The 14130-nt window shown below is 38.2% G+C and overlaps 1 protein-coding gene across 4 annotated transcripts in view; it reads left to right on the forward strand.

The window, feature by feature from the left end:
• The first annotated feature begins 1848 nt into the window (after nt 1-1848).
• Nucleotides 1849-14130, forward strand: part of foxp4 (forkhead box P4) — a 301129-nt gene continuing 288847 nt past the window's right edge. For all 4 annotated transcript variants that reach the window (XM_057847124.1, XM_057847126.1, XM_057847125.1 and 1 more), the window contains exon 1: nt 1849-2399. The gene's annotated coding sequence lies outside the window, so the exon portion shown is untranslated. The remainder of the gene's footprint in view (nt 2400-14130) is intronic.

Consider the following 14130-nt stretch of genomic DNA (forward strand, 5'->3'; position numbering starts at 1 on the left):
AAAAAAAAAATCCATAAATCACATAGTATGACTTTTTTTTTGACAATTTATTTGTATTATACTGCTGCAAATAGGTGTGTGAACACCTGTTTATTAGCTAGAATAGTAAGCCTCTAAGACCTGTTAGTCGCCTTTCAATAGTCCAACGAATAACTGGAAGTGTACTTTTTGAGTCTGACTTTTTGACCTATTTGAGGCGGTTAGCTGCATATAAACAGCTGTCCACACCATACAATCAGGAAGACTCCAATTCCTAACATGGTCAAGACATAAGAGCTGTCCAAAGAAACCAGAGACAGAATTGTAGAGGCTGGACATACAGTATATATATATATATATGTATATGTATACACCTAAAATGCCGTTACGATTGATAACACACATCACTTAAGAGTTAGGATTTTTTTTTTTTAATTTCTATTTGTGACAAGCCATTTTCAAGTTCCAGTTAAGTTTTAACTTAGTCTAAACTGTCAGTCCTGATAGGATTTTGAGTTTTTGCAGTGTTCAAAATAAATGTATGATGGTGTTTTATCCAGCAATGACTACTGAGCTAAAATTGATAGTTAGCATTATTGAGTTTTTATTTTACACCCTCATCACTCCACATCGCTATGTTATGTTAAAGCCTGTATGTAAGACACGTTAGCCACGCATCGACAGTGGTCATAATTCATAGAAACCTAGCCCTCCGCAGGGCTAACGTTACGTGAGCTAGAGACAGTAACGTTAATCTTATTTATTAGCGCTTAGCGCTCTTCTGCTTTAAGATGGCGGCTGTTTACTAACGCTGCCCAGATGCGGCCGAGTCTGTCAATATGCATCTAGTTCAACATACATGTGATCTCTATGAGACTCACCAGACGCTACCTGCTGCCAACGTAGCATCGTGCGGGCTAGTATTTAGCAACGTCGGCGACGTTTGTAGCGGCTGTCAGCTGCAGTAAGGTTTTTTTTTTTGCTTCTTCCTCTACGCACGTGACATCAGCGCGTTGTCCCGCATTAAAAGTAGTCCGAGCAAAACGTGATGCTTAGAGCTGTCAAAATAAACGATTACTCGAGGTGAATAAAATTACTCGGATCAGTTTTTAAACTCGAGTTACTCGAGTTGCACGAATATTCGTTTCAGCTCTAGTTATAATTGAGAGATCACTGTATTATTATGAGGATCTTCACTGACACCACAACTTCATTGATGGCAGTAAATTTCAAATTGACTGCTCCTTTTTTTTCTTCTTCTTCCTTTAAGGTGGCACTTGCCACCCCAGGCCATCCTGGTGCATCTGACCTGATGTACGTTTGTGGGAAGGAAGCCGTAATGCGAGCGTGGGGAGAAAATGCAAACTTGACACATCAAGGCTGAAGCTGAGATTTCAACCTGAAACTGACAAATGAGTTCAAATTCTGCGGGGTAAGATATTACTTTCTGTGACAGTCCTCGTTTGTGAGTGAATTGCTCATTTATCGTGCTTTGTACATCATTATTTAAACAGAGAGGCTTTTGACCTTTAATAACACTTTACCAAACACTTCCATGAAAAAGAGTAAATGAATAGACCATCTGTCGTTCTAACATTAGGGATGAAGAACGCTATAAGAATCACTCAAGATACGAAACACGCAAACGTACTCCAGTTCCCCAAAGTGAAATCAAATCATCTGACAAGAGGAGGGAAAAAATAGGAGAGAGTCGCCGTTTTGCTATTGTAGTGGAGCTTTGAAAAGGCGCACCTGCTTTAGAGGCATTACGGTAGCGCGCAAACTGTCCCCGTGCAGTGCGCACACACGGAGCACACGCGCACACGTGCACACGCCCGCACGCACGCTGCCCTGGTGATTCAAGGCTGATTTCCAGCGAGTGAGCGTCAGAGTGGATGGCAAAAAAGAGCGGAGCGGCGGCCGACCAAGTTTTGTGGCGCTGAAAAAAAAAAAACAGCCAAAGAGAAAACCAAGAAGGTTTTTTCTTTTCTTTCATTCCTACTTTCTTTTTCTTTTTTAAAACACGGGATTGCGGGAGAGGCGAGACAAACGCGTGCAAAGCAGAAGTTGCGCACGGTGGGCACACTTTGAGCGGCGCAATTGTTGTGACTTGACTCTTCCAGAGACGCACAAAAGAAGCGAACAACAAGGAGAGGACTAACTGACGATTTTGGTCGTCTTCGCTTCTCTTCCTCTCCATTTTTTAGTTTTTCCCATCTTTTTTTATTCGAGTTTTAACGCTTTTTGTCTTTTTTTGTGTGCGTATCTCTCTCGCTCCCACCGGCGCGTGTGGCCTTTTTGTAGCCGAGAGAGCGAGTGGACGCGCGGGGGGCCGAGAGGAGCCGGAGCCGGGAGCCGGGCTGCCCACATGCTCCAACCGCTGGCGTGAAAGTTGACTTCTTCCCAACACGAGAGAACAGGTTCATGCACTACTCGCACACACACCATCTACCGCATTGTCTAAGTTTCCCCCCTTACTTTTCCTCCTCGTTTGTCAACTTATAAGTCGCTCACCACGTGGAAAGGTGTCTCTTATCGGCGTGGATGTGAGCACTTTTACTTCTTTTTGTCTTCAAACTTGACTAAAAATCCACTCTAACTGTTGATTTGGTAGTTTTTGCAATGTCGGAAAATCCAAAAGTTGATCCAGCTGATCTCTAAAATCGAAAAGTAGCACAAATAAATTTGTTTTAGCCTTTAAAATGTGTTTTAATGCTCATTTTTGCATGTTATTATTATTCTTTTTATTATCTAATGCCTCCTAATGAATCCCCACATGTCTTTTTTTCAACTATAAACGCCGACGTGAAGTTATGTGGTGGTAATTTTACAATATGCGGACTTTTTCTTGTTTTTTCTTTTCTTTTCTTCAGATTCGTTGTTATTTTAATTTCTTGAATTACAACGTTTTTTAACGCGCCCGCTCGCTGATGAGAATGAACTCATTGTGTTAAAAAAGAGAAAAGGAGAAAAAATCTCTAGTCAAAAGGTCAGGGAACAATAGCGTCTTTTCAAAGCCGTTTTGACTTTTGGAAATTTTAAGCGCCGTATGTTGCCCTTAGTGAATTTCAGAAGATTTTGCTTATTGTTTTTTGTGTGCACGGTAAAATAAAACGTCTTAATATGGAGGAAAGTTTGCGCCGTTTCAAGTTGAAAGAATTGCGGCGCTTGCATTCAAATGAACTGGATTGAGAAAAAAAAACAAGTTATAAAATGCAACCTATTTAATCTAAATGTGTATATTTTGTTAGATTATGAAATCATAATAAAATGATTCCTCATATAGGGGAAATTCAGGCATTGCAACAGCATACAATCAAATGTATAACATGCAGACAAAACTATAAAAACTATACAAAAAGTACATACAAATAATTACCTATACAACTAAAATGTCTGCAGAGAGGCGCTCTGTCAAAAACATGCAAAAAGAAAACCTGTCATTGTCCTTATAATGTTTCATTAGAGCAAATAGTCGAATGTGCTTTTAGTTCATGCCGCATCTCGAGGTGCAAATAGGACACCTGCATGCGAAAGTGAACAAATATGAAAATGGCAATTAATGAAACAACAACTAATTGCGTGTCCGCCTTGGCCAAACTGACACCAGCATCATTGCCACTTGATTAATGTGGCTCCTAATTCATTTATTTACCTTTTTCTTTTGCACTCCATCTTCCTCGCTGGTTAACACACTTGAACAAAAGATGCACACAAGAATTTTTTTCTAAAATAAAAAGGCAATTCTTGATTTCTGACCTTGCCATATTTGTAGTCAACTGGTAATTTCACATGCGCAGAAATTTGCTGTCTGCAGGCCTCTTGTCAAAGTCTTAAAAAAGTCAGATAAGAATGTTAACTATACATTTACGGCTTTTTTAATTAACTTGAGAGAAAAGATGTTAAAAGACAGCTATTTAGACAGAAATGATGGGAATTCTTAATGAATATCCAAAAGCGTGCTTCTTTAACGTGTGTGTGTGCTTTTTAAAAATTACAACCATAAAGAAACTAATTGCTGCATTTTCTTTGACTATCATTTCCTTTTCATCATTTATAAGCATATAAAGTTGATTTATTATGTGTTGTCATGACAGTGTTTTGATAGAAAAAGCACATTTGAACTTGAAAAAACTTCTCCTACCCTTCGCTATTGTGCTTTTTTGCCTGACCGTCAACATCTTTTTTTTTTTTTTCCTTCACAGTTGCCCCCGCACTTTTGCTTCTTTTCTCCATTTCGCCTTCTCTTCTCATCTATCCCGACAGCTGTGTCTTTTCCATGTCACGTTTTGTTTGTCGTGCACTGCTGGGACAGACCTCTATCAGTCCTAGACTTTCCAACAGGCGATTCGGGCATGATGTGCATGTCACTTTGACACGGTGGAGAAAAATTGCAATGAATCTCAAATGCTTAGGAGGCAGAGACAAAAAAGCAAGACTAAAAGCCATGCCGGCGTGATTGTTTTAGTCCATAAACTCACTCAGAGGGTCCTCTCAATCCATCAGAAGGGTTGTTGCTGATCATGTGTGTACAATGAGGAGTATGTAGAAAAGTGCTTTTTTCCATTTTTTTGTTTTTAAACTCAACCTCTGGCGCTTTAGTGGAAATGGACACTATTTCAAGTTTTAAATGTCCGTGTCCGTAATACGCCGCTAACGCCATCCCACAAGTCTGAGTGGGCTTTTGGATGCAAAGTGATGTTGAAGTGTACCCGTATATGACAGCGCCATAGTAAACATGTAGGCTTTAATGGCCGACGGTGCCACTTAGCGACGATAAAACCCCCAAATGATGAAAATTTCAATGAGTGTAAAGAACAAGAGAGGGAAAAAAATATTTGGAATTGAGTCATTTCAAGTGTAAGATTGAAAGGAACATGAATGCCCTTGAGATTTTACAAGCTTGCAACAATTGTCATTTTATTTCAATTATTTTTCATTGTCGTGATTACGTTTGGCGGCAATAGAACGGTATGAATGCGCTGAATTTGGAACCAAGTCCTTTTTAAGTGATTGACGGCACGGTAAAACTGCCGCCACATTGCTTTTGACTGAGTCCCTGATTATACATGTGGTTCAAATTGAGCTTGTTATTTAGGAGAAGTAGGGGGGCTCAACGCTCGGGTGTGCGCGCACACGTTTAATAAATCCCTGCACATTTTTCAAAGATGAGATGTGTTTTCCTGACGGGTCAGGAGGCCGGCGTCGTACTGTAAAGTTGCAGGAGAGCGAGGCGCGGAGGAACAGTGAGGTGGAGGAGAGGAAAGATGCACTGAGAGGGATGTTGACCACCTGTGAGTGAAGTGAGGTGCCTCGTTTTCTGACGCGACCTGTCCTACGGGTCAAAAAGACCTGTAAGGTTTCATTTTTAGGGATTTAACTCTTGCATTGTATTAAAAATTTGCTCTTTGCTTCAACTAGGCCTTTGCAGTGTGTCGTTTTCAGGTCAAGATAGACAAATTTATTTGTATAGCACAGTTTAACACAAGGTAAATGTGCATCACATTGAAATCAGCAACGATGCACTAGGAGGGATGTTGACCACCTGGGAGTGAAGTGAGGCGCCTCGTTTTCTGACGCACCATGTGTCCTCTAGGTCAAAATGCCCCTGTAACGTTTCATTTCTAAATGATTTAACTCTTTAATTGTGTTAAAAATGGATCTTTGCTTTAACTTGGACTTGCAGTGTATCGTTTTCAGGTCAAGATTGACCTAAAGCATATAAATCCAATGGTGTATTTATTTCAATAATCTTGTCACTTTTAGGCAAGACAAATGTATTTGAATAGCAAAATTTAACACAGGGTAAAAGTGTATCACATCACATTGAAATCAGCAAAGATGCACTGAGAGGGATGTTGAGCACCTGGGAGTGAAGTGGGATGCCTCGTTTTCTGTATGCACCCTGTGTCCTCTGGGTCAAAATGACCCTGTAACGTTTCATTTTTAGAGATTTAACTCTTACATTGGGTTAAAAATTGCCTGTATTTTTGCTCATGGATCATATTTAATCTTTGCTTTAAATAGGCTTTTGCAGTATATCGTTTTCAGGTCAAGATTGACCCAAAGCATTTAAAACCAAGGCATATTTAGTCCCCTATACCATAGAACTATGAAATTATTAATTGCATATTTATTGGTGTATTTATTTCAATAACCTTGTCACTTTTAGGCAAGACAAATTTATTCGAATAGCACAATTTAACACAAGGTAAAACTACTTCGCATCATGAAAATCAGCTAAGAAAGAGAAGAGAAGAGAAAGTCGCACTCAGAGTGATGTTGACCACCTGGAGTGAAGTGAGGTGCCTCGTTTTCTGACGCGACCTGTCCTACGGGTCAAAAGGACCCGTAACGTTTCGTTTTTAGGGATTTAACTCTTGCATTGTGTTAAAAATTTGCTCTTTGCTTTAACTAGGCCTTTGCAGTGTATCGTTTTCAAGTCAAGATAGACAAATTTATTTGGATAGCGCAATTTAACACAAGGTAAATGTGCTTCGCATCACATTGAAATCAGCAACGATGCACTGAGAGGGATGTTGACCACCTGGGAGTGAAGTGAGGCGCCTCGTTTTCTGACGCACCCTGTGTCCTCTAGGTCAAAATGACCCTGTAACGTTTCATTTTTAGGGATTGTTTTTGCTTGTGGATGACATTTGATCTTTGCTTCAACTTGGCCTTTGCAGTATATCGTTTTCAGGTCAAGATTGACCCAAAGCATTTAAAACCAAGGTACTTTTAGTCCCCCATACCACAGAACTATGAAATTATTGATTGCATATTTAATGGTGTATTTATTTCAATAACCTAGTCACTTTTAGGAAAGACAAATTTATTCGAATAGCACAATTTAACACAAGGTAAAAGTGCTTCGCATCGTATGAAAATCGCCAAAGAAAGAGAAAAGAATAGAAAGATGCACTAAGAAGGATGTTCACCACCCGGGAGTGAAGTGCCTCGTTTTCTGACGCACCCTATGTCCTACGGGTCAAAATGACCCTGTAATGTTTAGTTTTTTATTGATTTAACTCTTGCATTGTGTTAAAAATTTGGTCTTTGCTTTAACTAGGCCTTTACAGTGTATCGTTTTCAGGTCAAGATTAACCTAAAGCATATAAACCCAATGGTGTATTTCTTTCGATAATCTTGGCACTTTTAGGAAAGACACATTTATTTGAATAGCACAATTTAACACAAGGTAAAAGTGTTTCGCATTACATTGAAATCAGCAAAGATACACCGAGAGGGATGTTGACCACTTGTAAGTGCAGTGAGACGCCTCGTTTTCTGTACGCACTCTGTGTCCTAGGGGTCAAAATGACCCTGTAACGTTTCCTTTTTAGGGATTTAACTCTTGCATTGTGTTTAAAATGTGCCCGCGTTTTTGCTAGTGGATCATATTTGATGTTTGCGTTAACTAGGCCTTTGCAGTATATCGTTTTCAAGTCAAGATTGACCCAAAGCATTTAAATCCAATAATGGTGTATTTCAATAACCTTGCCACTTTTGGGATAGACAAATTTATTTGAATAGCACAATTTAACGCAAGGTAAAAGTGCTTCACATTACAAGGAAATCAGAAAAGAGAATAGAAAGATGCACTGAGAGGAATATTGGCCACCTGTGAGTGAAGTGAGGCACCTTGTTTTCTGTACGCACCCTGTCCTACGGGTCGAAATGACCCTGTAACGTTTCGTTTTTAGGCATTTAACTCTTGCATTGTGTTCAAAATTTGCCCGCGATTTTGGTGGTGAATCACATTTGATCTTTGCGTTTATCGTTTCCAGGTCAAGATTGACCCAAAGCATTTAAATGCTTTACATCACATGGAAATCAGCAAAGAGAATAGAAGGATGCACTGATAGAGATGTTGACCACCTGGGAGTGAAGTGAGGCGCCTCGTTTTCTGACGCACCCTGTGTCCTAAGGGAAAAATGACCCTGTAACGTTTCGTTTTTGCTTTAACTAGGCTTTTGCAGTATATCGTTTTCAGGTCAAGATTGACCCAAAGCATTTAAAACCATGGTACATTTAGTCCCCTATACCATAGAACTATGAGTTCATTAATTGCATATTTAATGGTGTATTTATTTCAATAACCTTGTCACTTTTAGGCAAGACAAATTTATTCGAATAGCAGAATTTAACATGAGGTAAAAGTGCTTCACGTCACATGTACATCGGCAAAGAGAATAGAAAGATGCACTGAGAGGGATGTCGACCACCTGTGAGGCGCCTCGTTTTCTGTTCGTTTTCTGACCCATTTTCTCTAAAAACCTCAATTTGAGCAACTTAAATGAATTTTCATATGACAATATGTGTGCATACTTGAGTTATCCCTTTTCACTTGTGCAAAAATGAGTTTTCAATGCATTTTTATTCATAGAAATGAGTACATTTTTTACAATTTAACCATGTAACGTATCAATTTTTAGGGATTTAACTCTTGCATTGTGTTAGAAATCTGCCCGTATTTTTGCCTGTGGATGACATCTGAGTATATTGTTTTCAGGTCAAGATTGACCCATTTTTTTTAAAGTTTGGGTATGTAAAAAGTACCATTAATTTATGCAATTTATGCAAAACTTGAAAACAGGTCACTTTTGACACAAACACAATACGAAAGTTAATACATTAGCAGGTCGATTTGACCTGAGGACAATAGAAGCTCTAAGGGAAAAATATTTATACTGTATTTTTTAAAAATATTGTAACTGGTTAAGATGACCCATTGATTTTCTATTCAAGTGTCTGATCCAAAACATCTTGATTTGATATGAGCCACGCTCATTTTCAGTTACTTCATGGTCCACCAGCCATTATTAACAGCTGATGGATGGTGGGAAGGAGCGACCCAACAGTCCAAAACGGAAGGGACTGTTTCCTATGAGCAGGAAAAGGAAAAAGATAGAACATACGAGTGAAAAAGGAGCGTCGGAGAGTTCTTGAGGCGTGGGTCATTACAGCTGAGGAAGTATTAGATCAGCCTCTCCAGGGTGCGTTTGGCACCTGAGGCCACGGTTGGAGCAAAGTGCCGGAGCTGGAGGGGTGGCGCTTGCGGGGGTTGCTGTCAGTGTGAAGTCTGGAGGAATGGGAGCGAATGGGAAAGTAAGGGGGGAGGCGGCGCTAGGATCTTTTCAACTTTCGCAGGCAGAGAGTCACAAAGATCAGGAGGTCAGAGGCGCGCGAGATGCTTAGTGCTCCTCCGAATCTAAACCGACTGCGTTAGTCATTGGCTGCATAAGTCGAATGAACATGAGTGATGTGTAAAGTATGAAAATAAATGAAAACACCAGAGCTTAGCTTCAAATGGTATTAAAAAATAAATAAATGAAGATCTAAGTAGAACAAAAGAACAATTGGCTAACTTGCATTGCAAAAGTCTGCCTGCTTAAATGCTATAAAATGCTCACATAATTACTATTATTAATATATATATATATATTTTACAATACCCTTAACAAATTGTTTGAATACATGTTCCCGAAAAAAAAAAAAAAAAAACGGCTAAATATACTTATAAACTAAATTACAAATGCATAAAAAAAACATTAGCTTATGTTGGTCTTAACAGGGAGCAGCTGAATTCAGCCATGTTTAATGAGTTATGTCATATTAACTGTAGCCATCATAGGGCAATGTATCCACCCAAATAAAAAAAGTGTCATTGTTTAAAAAAATAAAAGGAAACAACATTTTTCTAGCAAAATATTCCGTTGGAATAGTGTTTATGTTAACTCACCCGCTGCCACTGACAGCGCTAGATGTCCAATTAATTTTGACTGGATTGGACGTCTAATGGCGTCAATGGTACTGCAACCAGAATTGAGGTGCAACAATTAATCGATGTTGAACCAGAGGGCAGTGTATCCACCCAAATCAATGAAATGAAATGCAAACGCTTTCAAAACAAACCATTTTAATGCTACTCTAATTAAACAAATACTCAAAGTAGCAAAATTGGATTCGTAGTTTTGTTTTTTTCTAATCGAATTACACGAGTTAATCGTCGCTGCACTGCAAAAGACCTACAAAAGATTTTCACGCAATTACATCAATTTGTTTGTGATATATTTAGTTACGTGTACGTGAAATCTCGCAAGAACCAAAGAAATCAACGCTGTACCGTTGTAGAAGATTGGACAGGATTTTAAAAGTATCGTATCTCAACTAGGGCTGTCAAACGATTAAAATTTTTAATCGAGTTAATTACAGTTTAAAAATGAATTAATTGTAATTAATCACAATTCAAACCATCTATAAAATGTGCCATTTTTCAGTAAATTATTGTTGGAATGGAAAGATAAGACACAAGACGGATATATATATTCAACATACGGTACATAAGTACTGTATTTGTTTAGTATAACAATAAATCAACAAGATGGCATTAACGTTATTAACATTCTGTTAAAGCGATCCATGGATAGAAAGACTTGTAGATCTTAAAAGATACAGTAAATGTTAGTACAAGTTATAGAAATTTTATATTAAAAGCCCTCTTAATGTTTTCGCTTTAATAAAATTTGTAAAATATTCAATCAAATAATAAACTAGTAGCTCGCCATTGTTAATGTCACTAATTACACAATGCTCATTCATGGTGCTGAAACCCATAAAATCAGTCGCACCCAAGCGCCAGCAGAGGGCGACAAAACACCAAAAAACACAAGTAACAAGTGGACATTACACTGTGCTGTCATTGCGTCAAATATTTTAACGCGGTTAATTAAAAAAAATAATTACCGCCCGTTAACGCGATAATTTTGACAGCCCTAAACTCAACATGAAAACCTTTGTTTGTTTGATTAAATAACTAGCTGACAGTCATTAATCTGTGTTTTGTGTGTTTTTATTTTGCCAAAAGTAACTGAACAGGTCATTTAGTACAGGTAGACTCCGGATTGAAAACGAGTTACTTTCCTACGCTGGCGACGTAACCCGAATTTCCGCGTAAATCTGAATTAATCCTTTAAAAATTCAAAATATCTATCCGAAAAAATTAAAAAATATTGTATTTTGTTTAATGGTAGAGGATACACTGCCCTCTGGGGGCAGCGTTGGGTCTAGCTGCAGTGTTATTCAATAACGCTTCCATACAGAAGCACTCAGACGTCTGATAAGGATAAAGGATAGCTGCGCTCTGGTTTGGCCCACATAAGGCTGTAAGTTGTTTCAGCTAATATATGTTTGCGTATGCATTGGTAATCAAGTTTAGAGGTAGAGTTTGTGGAGTTACGCGTGAGCGATTTGCTATGAGAATTGTAAACAAGTTACAATTCGTAGCATTTACACTAGCAGGCTTTTGTGAGGCAAATTAGGCTAATTTAATCTGCTAAATTTATATATTGATCATATCAGATGGACGTTTGAGCACGAGTTTTTTCATGTCATGTGTTGTATTGTTAAAATGTGTGTCGTTTTTTAACATAAGTGTACATATGCACGTTACAGCTTTACCAATTGTCAAAAAATAAGGAAGTAAAAAGCACAATTGCTTTTTTTGCTGTCTGTCGAGATGAACAACTTCATGTCAAAGTCAAAATAGTAAAAAAGTAAAAAATAAGATACTGTTAGGTACAATTAGCAAATGTTTGTGCGACTAAAAAACCCGGGACTACCTGTACTAATTAACAATCAGTTTATTTAGGATATGTTAACTACAGGTGTGCTAAATGTCCCATTCTTAAATTATTCACGATTCTGCTGTGGAATATTCGAGAACGATTCACAAACGACTAAATTCCGATTGTTGAAATATGCCACATAAAGCAGAACTAAAACACAGTCACTGCGGTCTTCGGGACGCAATGAGGAACAGACCGAGAGTAAACATCATGCCGCTAGATTAAAAAAAAACAAAGAAACAATAATACCTGACTGTGGCCGACAGCCACTACAAACTACGACCATACAATGCTACGGTAGATATCACGTATATATCGAACTAGATGCGAAACAGCCGCCATATTAAAGCAGTAGACTTCTCTGGAAGGCTGTTGTAGCGAACCTTCTGAGCAAACCTACAGTATGACTCATATACAGTATGTACCTATTTAATTCAGGTTTAATAATACCTAATTATAATCATTTTACTCAAAGAAATGACTTCACATATTAAAAAAAATAATAATTCAAGGGTGACTGTTATCAGGCTGGCAGGCTGAAACAATGAGGCGTCCCTTTTATTTTTCTCAGGGAGTTGGCAAGTGGCTTTACCTTGAGGTTGAAAAACTATGCACTAAGCAGAACTTTGGACAAAAAAATAAATAAAAACCAAACTTTTATCATTTTTTTTCTTCTGAGGGAAGATAAGCAAACAGTTTAGAACAGCTACAAGTGAAGCACGGGTCTCTTCTAATCTCCCATGTGAGGTTGCGTACGACATAAAAGGAAGGAAAAGGGCGGCTGTCAAAGCTCCGTCAATCCGTCAAGCCGGTACGCCTATTGTGATTTAGTCCAACACTGGCTAACAGCTCGTCCTGTCAGGGGATGGATCATCCCGCGCCTCACATGCTAATAGCTTAAGTCGGCATCCCCCCCGGAACTAATACCGCAAATACTAATACCATAAAAGAGCCCCGGCGACACTTTTGCCAACATCGCGATACTTGACGGATTAGAAGACGCAATTAGATGCGTTTAAAAGGTCATTACCTTGCCGCGTCGTCATGGCATGGCTAAAAGCAATACATGACGGCGGCAAATCAGATAAGGAAGACAAAAACGGTATAATGTATAAAAGTGACAATTCTAGGCACTTTTATAAGACAGAGAGCATAGGCGGAGTTAAAGGGAGGGCATGTCATTGACTTTCTTATTTATTGATTCTAAAATTAAGAGTCTTCCTGTAAAATACTGTCTATAAAAGTTGTAAAACACTAAAACAAATAACAATAATGAATGAAATGAAAAAAAAAAAACATTTAAAATGTGTCAAAATTATTTTTCAAACAGATCATGTGACTAGCACCCTAGACGGTCATTTTCTTTGTTTAGCCGAAACCACCCGAGGAACGAAGAGGCAAGATGGATATACGTAATTTTTTCAAACCTAAGCTTTCAAAAGTGAAAACAACTACTGAGCAAGAACCAAACATTGAAAATGTTGACCATGAAACGCCAGAGACCACCATCAAAATGATGAGCGGAGTTTCAATTTGCCCCACTAAAGACCCTAATTTTACAACAGAGCCACCACCAGTGTCTTGCCAATGTAGTTACCCCTGTCAAAATTGTATCCCCTGGCCACGGGAGCGCTCACACACTCATTAGTTAAGCCAGAAAGGAACCAGAGTTATATATTTTGGACATTGACATTTGGCGGAAAACACACACAAGACTGAAAAAGCAGTTTCTGCTCTTGCACTTCTCTTTAAAAGAAACTGCTGTGTTTTAAGCCAAAACAACTGTTGTGTTTGATAGAACAATATGTTATATGCTGCCTTGTCCGTTTTACCCTGGAAACCCCTGTTTACAAACGTCGCGCAACCGCTTTTGTTTCAACCCAGCCATAAAACGAAGGTCATTATTTTTATTTATTATTCAAAATGTCTGTCGTTTTTAGCTTAGAATCATTAATTGATGTCTCATATTTCGTTTAGAAAAAAAAAAAAAAAAGACTTTAAAAATGATTTACTTTCATATTTTAAACTTTTAAACAAATGACGTCACAATGAAAAAAAACGGTGTCTGTAATAAAGTCACGGATATCTACCTCATAACTATCGCCCAATTGTATTTTTTTATGTCACTGTCGCATTTTCTCCGATATGTTAGAGCAGGGGTCCCCACACTACGGCCCGCGGGCAGGATACGGCCCGCCTCCACATTTGGTCCGGCCCCCTGAACAATACCAGAGAGCATTTTGATTATTATTATTCTTTTTTTCTCAATAGTGTTATTTATTTTCAGGATTTTTTCTGTGAAGAACCCAGAGAGGCTTATTTGGTTATTATCTATTCAATTAATAGTGTTATTATATTATATTATATTATATTATACTATATTATATTATATTATATTATATTATTATATTTGGGGCAGTCAGACGATTTAATCGAGTTAATTACAGCTTAAAAATTAATTAATCGTAATTAATCGCAATTCAAACCATCTATAAAATATGCCATATTTTTCTGTAAATTATTG

The sequence above is a fragment of the Corythoichthys intestinalis genome, chromosome 9, assembly GCF_030265065.1.
Source record: "Corythoichthys intestinalis isolate RoL2023-P3 chromosome 9, ASM3026506v1, whole genome shotgun sequence".
Lineage (NCBI taxonomy): Eukaryota > Metazoa > Chordata > Actinopteri > Syngnathiformes > Syngnathidae > Corythoichthys > Corythoichthys intestinalis.